A 17651-nucleotide genomic window follows, 5' to 3' on the forward strand; every position below is an offset into this window, starting at 1 on the left:
GCCTACATTGTGTCAAGCACATTTGTCCATTTGTTGCCATCATCATTCTCAAAACATTTTCTTTCTACTTGAGCCCATGGTGTCAGTCCTCAATTTTTTGCCCTCCACCCTCACAAACCCTTGATAAATTATAATTATTTTTTATGTCTTATACTGTCAGATATCTCCCTTTACCCACTTTTGTGTTGTTGTCTGTCCTCCAAGGACAGGGTTATATGTAGATCATTGTGATCGGTTCCCCTTTCTCCCCCACCTTCCCCTTACCCTCCTGGTATCACTACTCTCATTATTGATCCTGAGAGATTTATCTGTCCTGGATTCCCAGCTCTGATCTGTACCAGTGTACATCCTCTGGTCTAGCCAGATTTGTAAGGTAGAATTGGGATTATTATAGTGGCGGGGACAGACGGTGGGGGAGGAAGCATTAAAGTACTAGAGGTATGTTGTATGTTTCACCGGTGCTATGCTGCACCCTCACTGTCTCATCTCCTCCCCGCGACCCTTCTGTAAGGGGATGTCCAGTTGCCTACAGATGGCCTTTAGGTCCCCACTCTGCACTCCCCCTCATTCACAATGATACGATTTATTTCTTCTTTGATGCTTGATACCTGTTCCTATTGACACCTCATGATCACACAGGCTGGTGTGCTTCTTCCATGTGGGATTTTTTGCTTCTCAGCTAGATGGCTGCTTGTTTATCTTCAAGCCCTTTAAGACCCCAGACAATATATCTTTTGGTAGCTTGGCACCATTAGCTTTCTTTACCACATTTGCTTATGCACCCATTTTGTCTTCAGCGATCATACTTGGAAGGTAAGCATCATGAGTGCCAGTTTAATGGAACAAAGTGTTCTTACATTGAGGGAGTACTTAAGTGGAGGCCCAATGTCCATCTGCTACCTTAATACTAAACTTATAAATATATGCACATAGCTCCATTTCCCCATCATCATATATGAACATAGTTACATATGTACTTGCCTGTATGTAGACCTCTATAAATGCCCTGTGCCTTCTAGTTCTTTCCTCGATTTCCTATTACCTTCCTCTTGTCCGATTATCATGTTCCGCCTCCATTTGAGTTTCAGTAATTCCTCTTGATCAAGCCATACAAGGCCTCCTACACCCCCCTCTCCATCAATTTTGGAACGCTTGTTCCCTGGGTTTGTTAACACCCACTTCCTTACTCCTGCCTCCTCCCTTTTCCATGTCCCCCAAGAACTGTTGGTCCCATTGTTTTCTCCTCTAGATGGTTTATCCCGCCTACCTTATCTAGATAGACCTGCAGAGATAATAAGATGCTGAAAGACAAAACAGTGCAAGACAAAGCAACAAAAGAAAACAAAATAATAACAACAAAAACCAATGGCAAAAAAAAGAAAAACCTGTAAATAGTTAAAGGTGTTTGTTGACCTTTACGAATATTTTTCTCCAAGTCTGATGGAGTGCCACTTCAAAGTGGCACTGTACAACAGAACAAAACATTGGCTGGGCCTGTGCCCCCTTCACAGCCAATGTTACGTTTGAGCTCATCGTGGCAGCTGTGTACCCATCCATCTATCAAGGGTCTTCCCCTTTTTGTTGGTCTTTTATATCACCAAACATGATGACCCTCCCGCAGGGATGGATCGCTCATGATAACTGTTCAGAATACCTGAGACAGCATCTCACCGTTCTCACGCCTCGCAGGTTTCCTGGCCATACTTATGGGAACACAAATGCACTCCTTCTTCTGCCCGTCTATGGAATGTTCAGTGCAGTGCTAACATTTGCAACACTGTAATTCAGTGCATCAATTCTTCTCGCGTCTCTCTTTATTCATTTTCCAGCTTCCAAATACATATCAAGTGATTGAAAAGCCTGCACATTAAGCAGTGCAAGACATGCCCAATACACACGAATCTGAAGTTTGTTAGTTCGTATATAGTCAACACTGTAAGAGGTCTTCGCAGTGAATCCAATGTGTATCCTGATTTCTTTACTGCTCATTTTTAATTGAGTCTTGATTTATTTTGTTGTTGAAGTATTAAGGTTTTGTAGAAAGTTAACAAATTAATACCTTGTCTGGCGTATGAAACTCGAAAAAAATATGCCCCGTCTATAAGTTCTCTTTTTCCTCTCTGGAGAATACTTTTGATGATCTTAAGTATTAGATCTTTATAAGTCCTAGCTATCCAGATCATCTTCTGCTATCTGTACATTTATAGTTATATTTATTTTTCTATGTATGCCTTATGTTAGGGCCCAAACACTGCCCTATTTTTCCTCCATGATTTTTATAGTTTTAGATTTTATACTTAGGTCTCTGATCCTCTTCGTGTTAACTGTGTTGGTATGACGTGAATTATTTTACTCAGTATACTGCCCCCAGATTCATACCTATTATGAGGTGTTTGGTGGAGTCTTCATTATTCTTTAAGATTATTCAGAATTTCATTGTGTGTATTTACCACAGTTTGTTTACTCATTCATCATGATATCATCTATAGACAGACATCTAGCTTTTCATCTTTATTTGTAAAAGAGCCTGCACCTTTCCTATCTAATGGACTTTGGCCCTCTTTTCCATTTCTTGGTAATGCTCTTTGAAGTTCAAAATGTGTATGTTTAATGAGATCCAGTGTACAAAACCACAGATGCTTTTGTGTGATCTTAATCCAAGATCGAGAATATCCATTCCTATATGTTAAGAGTTGTATAGTTTTAATTCTTAAGTATTTAAATGTATGATGTAATTGTAGTTAGTTTCTTATTATTGTATGAGGAATGAGTTCAGTTCTGCTTACCTAGTTGTGGATGTCCAGATGTCCCATCTCTGCTTCTTGAAAAGGCTATATATCCTCATTGAGTTGTCTTGGCATCCTCGTTAGAAATCAATTGACCATAGATGCAAGCATTTATTTTTTGACTCTAAGTTCTGTCCTTTCCATATGTCCAGCCTTATGCCAGAACCACAAGGTCTTGATCACTGAGCCTCCGCATTAACTTTTGAAATACAGAAATGTGCATTCTAATGTGTTCTTCTTAAGAACCATGTAAGCTATTCTGTCTTTAATTTCTTTATGAACTTTAAGACTGATTGTCAATGAGCCACTGTTTCATTCAAACCCCACAGATAATTCTAACAGATGGTGAAGTTTCAAAACCAATGATAGAGGATTGAGAGTGAGGCACATAACATTTACTGCTCACTCATTTTGTGTCCAGCTTCCATATTGACTTATGTGTAGCTCTTTTATCATTCAATATTCATAATAATCCCATGATATAGATACTATTATTTTCAATTTATGATCAAGGAATCTGAGTTTCAAAGAGTTAAAGTCTTGCCTGTTGTTAGAATAGTGAAGTCAATATTAGAATTTAGGTTTTTCCAATAATTCTTCTAACTCATTTCAAAAGAGACATGTTGATTATATAGCCAAAAAGCTAGGTAATCAGCTTAAATTCTTTATCAGCTAGGATTATTCTCTCTATTCTCTTACCCTCTTTTTAATTTAGTACTGCTATTATAATAATCATATTATATTGGAATACACACAAATGTTTCTTTCATTTGTATAATGGAACAGTATGGGGAATTCAGGTAGAAACGGGGAATAGAAAAGAGGTCATGGGTATCTTGTGTGACTCAGTCACAGGCATGTGTAGAATTAACATGAAAAAATATGGAGCTGGTTATGTAGAAGAGGGCCTGGTGGTTCCCAAATGACACGCTGTGGTAAGCATTTCCACCAGTACACAGACATGGGGACACAGCTAAGACAGGGACTTTTCTTGTAAACCTAAAGTCAAGTTGGAATACTCAACATCAGATTTATGTTTTTTTCTCATGAGTATGTCTATGTTAAACTATATCTTCTATTAAATCATGGAGAAATTAAAGGCTATTTTTCACGCTTGGCTCTCTTTACGTGGTTTTAAATCCTATGAAAAATTCCCCAAATTGTTTTCTCATCCAGAACAACTTCAAATCTAGAAATCACTGCCATAGACATTAGTGAACTATTGAAGAATTTTGAGATTGAAGTTCAATAAGCCCTTACATTTATGTGTAAGAGTAATTCACCTTTCAGGAAATGGCACTGGGACAACTGGATATCGATGTGTGCTTATGGGGGCGGAGGAGTCAAACTGCTACATATTACACAAATATGAGCTGCAAGCATTTGAGTGTGTGTGTGTGTGTGTGTGTGTGTTCAAACTCTAACCACCTGGAGGAAAGTATAGGAGGAAAGTATAGGAGGAAAGTTCCCTGGCATTGTGCTAGGCAGCACTCTGACGGATGGCATCTGAAGGGCAAGCAACGAAAGGAAAATTACATCATTTGAACGTCATAAAAATTTAAAACATTTGAAACAAAAATAAAATAAATAAAATTTTAAACATTTGTTCTTCAAAGAATACCTTCCAGAGAGGGAAAAGATAACCCACAGAGTGGGATAAACTGTAGATCCTATATCTGCTAAAACAGGCTATCTGAGGACAGGCTATCTGAAGAGCTCATTAAGCAAAAGACAAGAATTCCAAACAAAAACTGGACAAAGACATTTCTCTAAGAAGGTGGAGAAATAGACAATCAGCCTGTAGTAAGATCCTCCAGCATCATTAGTTATTAGCAAAATGCAAATCAAAGACACAAAAGATATTTCACTTAATACTCACTAAAACAGTGAAGCCAATTGCTCTCCAGCCAACTGCGGCTGTGGCCTGGCTTCTTGCGTGCAGCCTGTAACTGAGATCCCCACACTCTTAAGGCTGCAAGCTTCTGGCAGGGCTTCTCACTGAGACACTGTGTTTGGTTCGAAACATCAGCTTTCACTACATAGTTGAGCACTAAACTATTTTCTCCACTGGGGACTCTTCCTACTTCTAGGATGCCTATAATAAAAAGACAATAGCAAATGTTGGCAAAAATGTAGAGAAATTGTCACCCTGCACATTGCTGGTGGGGATATGAAATGGTACGGCCACTTCAGAAAACAGTTTAGCAATTCCTCAAATTTTAAAACACAGCTCTGCCATCTCTCTTCTCACTTGGGAAGAGGCAGGTGAGGCCTGAAACAGCCTCGTGTTAAAGGGAAGCACAGGATGAGAGTTAAACAGGATTATATGAGGTGCCAAACACCTATTGAGGGCCTGCCGATTCTGATTTGCAGCAACGCGCGTGTGGTTCTATATTAGAAGTGAGTTCCGTAAAGTTTATTTTTGGTGGGGGTGGGGGAGGGGCGGGTTGTAGTCTTTATAGAAGCAAGTTCCGACTTCCGTGGAATCCTGGATAAGTTTGAGTCATTAACCTTTCAATGAGTCTTTAGCACAGCATTGTTCGCACTACTTGAGAATGCTCCTACGGAGGTGAGCAAGCAGTCATCCCAACCTTACGAGTGCTGCTTTATTTCAAGACACGGGAGGAGATGCTGGGTGGGACACAGGGTTAAGCGATTTACTACTATCCCAAAGATTGGTGGTTTGAAACTTCCCAAAGACACCTCAAGAGATATATCTGGCAATATGCACCTGAAAGGTGAGTGGCTTGAGAACCTTTGAAACACAGTTCTATTCTCCATGCCGGGGTGTCCATGAATTGGAGTCAGCTCAGGGCAATCAACAGCAACAACACTGACTAATAACATTGAGCATATTTCTGTAAACTCATTTGCCAATAATATACCCTGGAATATAAGCACTCGGCACTGAAACATCCACCAACTTGCTGGGAAAACATTTTGTGTTCTTGTTCGGAGCCACATTTGCTTATCAAGCTACATATCCCCATTGTCTGCCATTCCGTCTTGTGAAAATGCTACTATCTTGGCTTCTTAGAACTTTTATTTGTTTGTTCAATAAATGATGGTGATCCGTGGTAGATTAGAGGATGTGTAAATGTTTGTATAATAAAGGTCTAAGAGATTCATTCTCAAATTAGAATTCTGTTTTCCAAAAGTTGAACTGTCAATCAGGCATGTGGATAAAGGGACTAAGCCTTTATGTGGTGCAAGGCCAACTCTCTCAGCATAAATCCATTTGTACCGTGCATAATAGACATAGTCGCCCCAATGTTATAGGGGCTTTCCCTGATTGTGTCTCTGGAATACTGACTAGGTACTATCAATACTCCTGACATTCAGCTTAATCAAGATAGGACCCCCTCAGGCAAACTAGCAATATGTTTACATTACACAGACGGCATTTTTCTCTTTTAAGATTCCATTAAATATTTAGCTAACACCACTAAAGAATAATACAACCAGCAAATGTAACTGTATCAAAATGGGAAATCAATCCGTTTTCAATCTTGCTTGGCAAACTTCTCAGTAAACCAGGCAGACAGGAGCTCTGTGGAAAGAGAGGCAGAGATGTTAGGCCTTGGGCCAGAGATTAATTTAAATCTTTGTGGATGTGCCTTCTTTGAAATGGATATGATTTTCTATTTGCGGACAAAGGAGGTGGCCTTGTGAGCAGTGCCTAATGGGGGCTTCTTTAGCATCCCCAAACTGCACAAGTTAGGGAACCCCACCCCCAGTCACATGTTCCATCCACGGACTTGGAACCTGCCTGGACTTGAGTTTTCCCACCCCTGCAACCGTGTGAACATTTATATATGTTCTCCTTCATTGGTTTTACCTCTCTAGAGAATCTGGTCTGAGATACTTGACAACAGTTTTACTCAATTTCAGTCTCATAGCAAAGTTAGGCATGTTTAGAAACCAATTTAATGTTGATGCCTCAAAGCTGTAGAAATAATAACATTAATAAAATATTTTACATTTATTTATCACAGTACAATATAAGTACTCTACCTATATCATGCTATTTAATTTTCCAGTAGAGAAAACAGTGCTGTTGAGTTGCTCAATATATGTTTTGTTTGACTTTATTATGAAAAAACACACAAAGCAAACAGTGTTTCTCCATAGACAAATAAATCCCATAAAGGGAGTCTTAGCAGTTTCTGTGAAACAGCTCTGCAAATGCTTTTGCTCCCATCTTCCCCTGGGAAGATCCTTCAGTAACAGTCAGCAGACGGTCCTAATAACTGAGCCCGTCTAAGGGATGGCAATAATTTCCCCTGTAAAATTCAAGCAAGAGCCAATTATCGTCCTAAGTCCAGGGAAGAGATGCTAAGAAGGGGACAGGAGGTACAAGAGTGGGCAGTTGATGGACATAACCATGCACCCTTTCTCCAACAAGATCAGTCCTGCCAAGAAAGTGGGCTGTGCTTTTCTGGCCTGCGTTCACGGCCGTTGTTGCTGGTTTTCTTCCATGGGCTCTGACTCAAAGCTGCCATATATATTTTTTTTAATTTTAACAATTTATTGGGGCTGATACAATTCTTTTCACAGTTCATATGTATACATACATCAATTGTATAAAGCACATCTGTACAGTCTTTGCCCTAATCATTTTTTTCTCTTTTCTTCTTTTACATTTTATTAGGGACTCAAACAACTCTTACCACAATCCATACATATACATACATCAATTGTATAAAGCACATCCATACATTCCCTGCCCCAATCATTCTCAAGGCATTTGCTCTCCACTTAAGCCCCTTGCATCAGGTCCTCTTTTTTCCACCCCCTCCCTCCCCATTCCCCCCTCCCTCATATGCCCTTGGTAATTTATACCTCGTTATTTTGTCGTATCTTGCCCTATCCGGAGTCTCCCTTCCCCCCTTCTCTGCTGTCCCTCTCCCAGGGAAGAGGTCACATGTGGATCCTTGTAATCAGTTCCCCCTTTCCAACCCACTCACCCTCCACTCTCCCAGCATCGTCCCTCACACCCTTGGTCCTGAAGGTATCATCCACCCTGGATTCCCTGTACCTTCAACCCTCATATGTACCAGTGTACAGCCTCTGTCCTATCCAGCCCTGCAAGGTAGAATTCGGATCATGGTAGTTGGGGGGAGGAAGCATCCAGGATCTGGGGGAAAGCTGTGTTCTTCATCGATACTACCTCACACCCTAATTAACCCATCTCCTCTCCTAAACCCCTCTATGAGGGGATCTCCATTGGCCGACACTTGGGCCTTGGGTCTCCACTCTGCACTTCCCCCTTCATTTAATATGATATATATACACATACATACACACACTTATATCTTTTTTTTTTGCATGATGCCTTATATCTGGTCCCTTGGGCACCTCGTGATCGCACTGGCCAGTGTACTTCTTTCATGTGGGCTTATTTGCTTCTGAGCTAGATGGCCGCTTGTTCACCTTCAAGCCTTTAAGACCCCAGACACTATCTCTTTTGATAGCCGGGCACCATCAGCTTTCTTCACCACATTTGCTTATGCACCCATTTGTCTTCAGCGATCCTATCATGGAGGTGTGCAGTCAATGGTATGATTTTTTGTTCTTTGATGCCTGGTAACTGATCCCTTTGGGACCACTCGATCACACAGGCTGGTGTGTTCTTCCATGTGGACTTTGTTGCTTCTGAGCTAGATGGCCGCTTGTTTATCTTCAAGCCTTTAAGACCCCAGTCACTATCTCTTTTGATAGCCGGGCACCATCAGCTTTCTTCACCACATTTACTTGTTCACCCACTTTGGCTCCAGCTGTTGTGTCGGGAGAGTGAGCATCATAGAGTTCCAATTTAATAAAAGAAGGTATTCATGCATTGAGGGAGTGTTTGAGTAGAGGCCCAAGGTCCTTCCGCCACCTTAATACTTGACCTATAAATATAGACACATAGATCTATTTCCCCATCCTCCTATATATATTAAAGCTGCCATATTTATAATGAATGAAGCGTTCCTTGGTCCTGCATCATCTCCATGACCAATGGTCTGCTCGAGTCCATTCTTCCGGCTGTATGTCAATCAGTCGCATTCATTTTCTCTGACCCTCTGCTTTGCCAAAGATGATGCCCTTTCGTAGCTGCTCCATTTTCCTAACGATGTCTCCAAAGTAAGCCACTGATGGCTCACATCCACATTTCCAAAGAGCCTACTGGTTTGTAGTTCTTCTGTCTTCCAGAAAGTAGGCCGTGCTTTCCTGGCCTCCTGGTTTGCTTCTAACTAGACTCTAGACCGAATACTGTACATTGCTTCTTGTAGAAAATAAGGATAAACTTTTGGGATATCCTGAGCTCAAGAAGCCAATAAAGCTTAAGGATCAGGGCCTTTTATTTGCGTGGATTCCCGTGGGAGTTGAATAAACCGACATTAAACACGGCATTCTGTTTTGCATATTTGCAAAAGGGATGGACTTAGAAAAGCTGATACTTCTGTAAGAAGAAAAAGAACTGAGTCTCCACGTCTCCAGCATTGTGTTATAATGTATTTGTGCATTCTAAACGTTTAATTTTTACCTAGCTATGTATGCGCAAATGCGTTCTTTCTTAATGACTTCTCTCCTCTCCAAGCATACACACATGGTTGTTTTGCACCGTAGAGTCTGTTCTACCCCACGGTGACCCTCTATTTCAGTAGAACTACCCCATAGGCTTTCCTAAGTCGTAACATTGTAGGACGGGATCCCCAGAGCTCTTCTCCTGTGGAGTTGCTGGTGTATTCAAACTGCCAATGTTACAGTTAACAACCAAGCTCTGAACCATTCTGATACCACTGTCAGGGTAGACAGGGCTCCATTGGGTTTTCAAGACTCAGACCTTTCAAAAGCAGATTTCCAGACCCGTTTCCCAGGGTACCCTGGGTGTGTTTGAACAACCAACCTTTGGGCTAGTAGTCCAGTGCTAAGCCATGTGTCACCCCTGGATTCCTGGGTGGAGAGCACTTAATTCAAAATGAAGAGCCCAGCAAATGACTTCAACCCTCCCAACAAAGCCAGATTTGAAAGCATGCTAGAGGATGATAGGGAAAGGAAACCAGCCCATCACCATTTCAAATGTAAAGTAAGGGGGTATCTTTAGTTTCAGAACCTGATCTTAGCGCCTTCTGGGAAACAGAGAAAGTCTTTTATACCTGCTTTCCATTTAAAACACGTTCTTTTCAAGGAAATGCTTAGATCTTTTCAGAGTTCTTCCTTTCTCTGCCCAAAGATGGGGTCTGGTTGCACAAGGAGCTCCCGTATCCTGCTGATGGAACACTGGGGACCCTGCAATCTCACTGAGAGCCTGTACTTTCTGGGTCTACGGGGTCTTTATCTGTCTCTGCATACCCTCCCCCACTTTTCTGGAAGCTGTTCAAGTTTTTGTCTGGTGGAACTTTTGTATACTTCTCTTCACTCACTGGTTCTCCCTGCAGACTCAAGTTCGTTTCCCTTATCACTGGGGCTGAATACCCCCCACGCCAGGCCCCGACATCTAAATACAGCTCCCACTGAGTCTCCCTTTGCAGCCCTCCAGGTAATGTTCTCTGCAGAGCAAGGTCCATTCCGTGCTTACCATGACCTTTGACTCTCCTCCTCTGTGCGGCAGAGCACAGGAGAACGCTTGTAGACACTCAAAACCACACATCAATTGAGTAAGATTTGGGGGAGCTAAACGCAGGCAAATTCTCTTGTTTAGGGCCAACACCACAGCACTCTCCAAGAGACTGTTATATTCTTGGCTTTGATGTTTCCCAATTATCATGACACATTAGATTCGAGTATCCCCTTCCTAAGGAGGTCTCTAAGTCGAATTTGGAGGTCAGTCAGAACCCATGTATTCAGTTCTTATTTAAATTTCCTTTGTTGCAAGAAGAGGCTTGATGACATTTTTAAAATAAAAAAAGTTTATGTCAATAGTAAGAAACACAATTCCTTGATTTATGTCTTATAAGATTAAAGTCCCTCTCCCATTAAAAAAAAAAACCTCTAAAATTAACTACTAACTTTAGCCAGAGGGATAAATTTTCAAATATAACAAATAATTTCTTTTTCATAAATTTTTTCAACATTGTTATTATTGCATATCTCTTGTAATATAACCTTCCCAGTGGAAAAAAATGTACACACTACGTAGCAGACCTGAATATAGTCCTGTTTTCTCTAAAAAGCAAAAGCATATGAATTTCAATTTTTAATACATATCAGCCCAAATAAATACCAATAAATTACTTAAGATCTTGAAATTTTGTATTCTATTTTATGTTTCCAAGGGTGGAATTTATCTATTTTTAAAATTAAATCCTCTTTGGATTTAATAACATATCTTATCACAATCTTTAAATTCCTCCATTGTGTCAAGCACATTTGCACGATGCTGCTATCATCATTTTCAAAGCATTTTCTTTCTATTTGGGTCCTTGGTATCATCTCCTCATCTTTCAGTGATTTGAAAGCTGCCCGTACAATTGAAGGCAATTGGGAATATTTGTTGTGAGTGGGACTGGTTTCAATCGTTCCAAAGTAAGGAAAATGTACTCACCCTCAAAGGGCAAGTTTGCATTGCACTTGTTTTAATGCAGGGTCTTCTTGCACAGGTGTAATATACTGTGAAAGCTGGCGCAGGCTCTGTAATAATGTATATGGATGGGAGCAGTCACACACCCTTGTTTGTGATACAACCAGCAAAAAAGGTACCAACAAAGGAACAATAGTCAAAGACTAAGGGAAGTAATGTTTGTTATTAAGACATTTTACTAGAAAACTGTAGTGAAATGGAAGACTGTTTTCAGTGATGCACTAAAAGCAACAAAACAATGATATAAATGTCATTGTTTTCTTTAACCCAATAAAATATTTTAAAGCTGTACCACTGATAGATTCCACCAGATGCAACCATGAAACCAATATAATGGTATTTAATAACATTCCATTTTAGTTCCTTTGATCTGTCAAAGAGATTCATTGAATAGTCTTAATCAAATCCAACTGGCATTCATGAAAATAGATATTTCCTGTGGGTCCTCATACTGTGATTCTCAAAGAACCTACTGTGTGTCTTCTACATGCATTTCTAACATTTGCCTCGACAGTGCCTCCACCTGCATGGTGTGTACTGTGAAAAGCTGCATTTGGTGTGGAATGTAGGAAGGGGTTGTCCCACCTTCCTAATTTTAGAACTCTCTATATGGAGTCAGGACCACCCGATCTAGCATGAGAGCCTAAGCAATTAATTATATATTTCTGTGCTTCTGTAATTGCATCTGTTTGGCCAAAATAAGATTATCACCACTTAGAGTTCTTATGAACTTGAAAATCTTTAGAAAGTAAAGAAAAGGGTGGAGCGAATATTATAAATTCAAGTTAGAGATCAGATTGCATTATTTTGTATCTCCAGTGCCCAACTAACACACTGTGGGCATTAGATGGTTGATTATCTATTATGTTATCCTAATCTCAAACTCTTCTATAGAGCATGTGCTATTACCCATCTTGAAGCGAAGGAAGCAGCCTCTGAGCTTCTGTGCTTTGTATGCGGCAGGATTTGCACCTGGCCCTGCTAATTGCTCTCTCGCCCTCCTTCCAGGATGCCTGTGTATCTTCCCAGTTATTAAGCTGACTTAATGGTGCACATCTCACATTGTTTTAACACACCAGGCCCTGCCTACAGACATGTTCAGAAAGGTTTGTACCTATGCCCCCGTTAGCGGTGTGGGTGTACGTTATTTCTGGCACTCTCTTTGCACGCCATCCCCATCCCAGCATGAGGGATGGCGAACAGCCCTGTACGGCTGCCTTGTAATTTGGAATCTCTACGGGAGTCCAAGGACATTGAGCCAGTGCGTGTATTCACACCTACTCATCACACATAACCGTTCCCCTGATCCGCTGGCAGCGTTGACCTAACCAAACATACCAGACTGAGGTGCGACGGCCCAGAGAGGAGGCCATGGAAAGGCACAGTGGAAGCCCTGCCACACGGTGCGTTCCCTTAGCGTGCAGGGACCTAAAGGAGTCCTTGCCTCGGTTTGCCAGGAATGTCTCTGCTCATGTCTCAAGGAAAGTCCTCCGGGTGTGAGTGGAAATGTGACTGCTCTTCGTGCCACACTAAACAATTCCTAGAACCCATTACAAAAGATTCATTTTCCAAATGGATTTTGTTAATTAAATTTATTTTGCTTCTTTCGTAACTCAGGACCTAGAGGAAAATTGAGCTGAGTCAATGGAGTAGAACTGCCCCGAGGGAATGCTTGTTGGGGAGCAGCCCATGTCGGCAGAGGAGACCCTGATGAGGTCCACCTGACCAAGGGTCTGATAAGCATTTTGCAGAATAAAATAACCCTTTCCATCAGTTAATAAACCATTCTCTTGGATGGTACAGAGGTCTTATTCAACCATCTCTGCTGCCCACGCAGGCACTTGTTTGAAAGGAAGGCAACACAGGATAAAAAACAACAGCAAAACAAAGCACAACCCCCTGCCAGCTTCTCTCTTTTCAAGCTACTTTTTTTCTGCTAAGACATATTTTGTCGTGTTGGTTACACAATGAGATCAGTCAATCCAAGGAGAAAGCGTTCTGATCAGAAAGCGAAATTTGGCATGGCAAAATGAATGAACGAAACAATGGCAGCGCGCTTATTCAACCGATTGCAGAGGCTACCGGATTAATCTTGTGCGAGCTGGTGCCTCTAAAGAGTGCTCGGTGTCCTGCCGCGAAATGAGCCCGGGCACATCAAACGGACATTCCTAGGCAAGCCGGGCCGCCACGTTCAAAATGAGATGCAAAACATTAGCAAGCCAACTATGGGAGGAGAAGTGCTGGCTGGATGTGAAAACCTGAATGCGTGACATAAAATGCCCCGAATAATGTTTCCTCTACCAGGACTCGTCAGATCACACGGGAAGCAGGGGCCCTCATCTCTCTGCTTTGGGTCCTGCATATTATTTATGGCTGTGGCTCAGGTTATGCCGGGAACATTGTATTTCTCACCAGAAACAGCACTGAGTAATTGGGTGCTGCAGGGCTTAATGTTCAATACTGCGTCATTTTGATTAGACCCATATTTTCTCACTTGTACTATTAGCATGAAAGATTTTTTTAAGCCATGAAACTTCTGTGTTCTTGTAGTCGCTCTTCATAAAATTAAGGAAATCCATTTCTGGCATCTATTTTCCTCTTTAAGAATCCAGCCACATGGCCTCTCTTCCATGTTGAGGCAGCCTGGTCATTTTTTCTGTCTGAGGCTGTGTGAACCTCATCCATTTTCTGTAATGGAAGCAGCAAAATTGAAGAGGGACTGGATCATGATCTTAACTATGGAAATAATGGGTCTCATTTAGGTAGTTAATCTAGCTATTACTGAATAGTGTGCACTTAGGTCGGCTGAACTAATAATGTCCATGCTGAATCAGTGTGAAATGTAAACCTTTATGAGATATCTTCATTAAAATACCTTTGTAAAATATAAATCATGGTGGAGTATCATTAAAAATGAACACATGGCCATGGGAAATTCTTCACCTGTACTTCGGATCCTCACCTCCTGTCTGCCATGAAACCAAGGGTCCTTGTGTTCTTTTTCTGCTTCCCTTTCGCCGTCCCCTCCCCTCCCTCCTCCCCCTCCTCTCCCTCTTCTGTCCCATTTCAGCCTTTCCGTGTCCTCTTTCCCTTCCCTTTCTCTCCTTCTGTCTCCCAGGCCTTCAGTTCTTACTCTGTGTTTTTCTCCATGTGGGATATTAAGTTGCTTAATTCCATCTCTGTTGGTTTTATCTTCTTACTCCCAAATCCCCCTTTATTGAGTATGAAAAAACGCATATTTCATAGCAAGCTATTTGAAACGCAAGTATACTTCCAATGTCTCTTTCCCTAAATTCATTTACTTCTCTGTTTCATGCAGGTAGCTTTTTTTTTTCTTCAGTACCACACCCAGGTCATATTCGTTGAACCCTTTTCTGGGTATTATGCATCTTTCTGGAGCAGGTTCTTTCATTAAAGGAGAGACAGACACGATGCGGGGTGTTTGTGCCGTGTCGGAGTTTCTTCTTTTTGCTGCATAGAAGCCATTCTCCTCGGGACAGCTTCATGATCGATGGCATTGGTGTTGTTACTGTTGGATGCTTGACCCAGTTCCACAGTTGCACTCTGTCCCACAAAGAGAAGCACCATCCTCAAAATGGTTGTTATGATTGAGACCATAACTGTTAGCCCACCCACATGTTTAGGTACCGTTTATATGATGAGGCTTCAAAAACTGCATAGAAAAATTCCATTTTCTTGAAACACCACTTTTCTGTGGCCTCCTTGAAGCCTTCGTATGTTCACATGCTCCATCTATGTCTGCTCAACTTCCGATCCAAATATCAGTGATGCCTCTACTTTAAATACTTGCAGGGAACTAAAATTCCAATGGGCTCCACTGAACATACTCCCCCCACCCCACCCAAAATTGTTCCTGCGCTAATCTGTCTCATCCTTGTGATGGACAAGTTTTATGTCCAGACATAGATCCAGAGATGCAGTTCTCCACAATTCTTCCTCGTCACATTTTAGATTCAATTTCCCCAACATCTTTCCACACGACCTCATCTCTTTCCCTTTCTCCCCAGTTAAGCATCATTACTTCATTGAATTCTTACCTTATATCCTGAAGCATTTTCTCTGTTGTTTGTATGGTCTTCCATAAGGATGCTCATGAATTATCTCACCCCCCTGATTAAAATATATCATGATTTCCCCACTAGTTCTAGGCCTTACCTTAGCAAAGGAGACTTCATAGAAACTACCTGAACAACCGCACTGCCTTTGAGTCGATGCCGACTCATTGCAACCTTATCGGACAAGGTGGAAATGTTCCCGTGAGTTACCCAGACTATAACTCATTACAGGAATAGAAGGGCCTACCTCTCTCCCTCGAAGCAGTTAGTGGTTTCGAACTGCTGGCCTTGCAGCACACAGCCCAATGTGCAAGCACTATACCACCGGGGATCCGCAACAACACCTCACTGTGATTGAGTTTCACAGGTGCCCATGGTTTTGTTTTAGCTTTATTTTTGTTTGTTAGCACTCTGCCCACTTTACCCAGGGTGTCGTCTTTCTCTAGTTATCGCCCACTTACGCGTCAGACAGGAGACCATACAGCAGCATCGCTTTTCAATCTGATTGAGACCCCCTTTCTAGTTTCCCCTTGACATTGCTTCTCAATGTTGTAGTTGATGCAAGGTGCTGCCGAGTCGATTTCGACAACAGAACAAACACCACCTGGTCCCAGGCCATCGCCACACTTTTTCCTTATGTAATATTCACCTTACACATACGTTAGAAGCCAATTGTGCAAATAAAACTATCTTTATTTGCCTTCTTTTGCCTTACACTTTCCATGATACCTAGATTTTATGATTCGCTCATCATATGTTTTGGAATAAATGAATGTGATGAATGAACGATTGAACCCCTCTTGAACTTTGACTGAAAATCATGGTCTAAAACCATTTGCCTTTTTAAAAAGTAGCTTCTGCACTCAAAGGCCAGTGATCTTTTAACAAGTTGAAGAACTTTCACACCCGTAATTTTAGCACAACTTTTAAAAATTTATTTAAACTTTTATTGTGAATTAAGTGGGGTTTACATAGAATCTGTATCCTTTTTCTTGTAGAAAATCATGTTTTGTTGGGGACTGGTGAGGGATTCTTCACCGCCACCAGCCTCTATTTCTCTGCAGAGCAAGAGAAGTAATTACTGTCCCACAAATGCGCATTTCGTTTTCCTGAAGAAAGAGGTGGGGGGGGGGCTAGTACTGTAAATAGGGCAGAGAACTCCAGTGTGCCTGAGTGAGTTGGCTCTGTTACTTAATATGTATACAGTGACTGAGCCCACTATCATCCTGTTATAAATAAGTTAATTCAAAGCTATTGTAGCATTTGCAGTACTTTGTGCCATTTGCTTTTGATGGTAGTAAGGTAATGTTTTTCTTAATTCTCTGCCAAGAGAAAAAAGAAGGAAAATATTATGTTTTCTTATAACAACCTCTTAGCAGAAGTTGCTCCACTGGTAAACAAACTGTAGAATGATGCCATCATATAGCATCTTTGATTTTTCTCTTCGGGCAACTTATATTTTTCTTGTGAGAAAAATACTTAGCTAATTCCTTAAACTCTACAAAAGTGGCACTCAAAATTGTTGATGGATATACCAATGGGTAGATTGATAGACTGACTCCTTTTTTTAGAATTATATTTTCCTTATTTTTTTAATATCTCAGTCTCTATCTAAAGCGGGAAAAAATCAAGATGAGAATTTCTTTACCACATACCCAGCCCCTTCCAAACAACAAAACAAAAAATATTGCTGTCGAATTGAGTTCTGATTCTGAGACCTGGTAGGACAGAGGAGAAATGTGCCATAAAGCTCCCAGGCTATAAATCCTGACGGAAGCTGGCAGCTTCATTCTTCTCCTGCAGTGAAACCTGGGGCGTAGTGGGTGACATGTTGCACTACAAACAACAAGGGTCGTAGTTCAAAACTTTCTACGTCCATAAACTGCTAGTCTCAGAAATCCGTATGTGGTGGTTCCAGTCTGTCCTACAGGATTGCTGTCGGTCTGAATTCCCTAGATGGCAGTGAGTTTGGGTTGGGCTTCGGGCATGTGATTAGTGAGCTCAAACTGCTGACCCTCCAGTGAGTGCTGACCCAAGGTTCTTTTCTCTGGTTTGACAATGAAAACCACTTCTCTTGGGTGACTATTGCAATGCCTGGCACATATTAAAAAACACTTACCACCATCAACTTGGTTCTGATTCACGCAGCCCGATAGGAGATTAAGTCGTTGCAGGAGCAGAGAGTCTCTGCCTTCTCCCACGGAACAGCTGGCGGCTTTG

At 41.4% G+C, this 17651-nt stretch overlaps 1 protein-coding gene across 2 annotated transcripts in view; it reads left to right on the top strand.

The window, feature by feature from the left end:
* The window catches only part of ST6GALNAC3 (ST6 N-acetylgalactosaminide alpha-2,6-sialyltransferase 3), a 697085-nt gene that overhangs the window by 585515 nt on the left and 93919 nt on the right, over positions 1-17651 (top strand). The gene's annotated exons all lie outside the window — the stretch shown is intronic.

The sequence above is a fragment of the Tenrec ecaudatus genome, chromosome 1 (genome assembly GCF_050624435.1).
Source record: "Tenrec ecaudatus isolate mTenEca1 chromosome 1, mTenEca1.hap1, whole genome shotgun sequence".
NCBI lineage: Eukaryota > Metazoa > Chordata > Mammalia > Afrosoricida > Tenrecidae > Tenrec > Tenrec ecaudatus.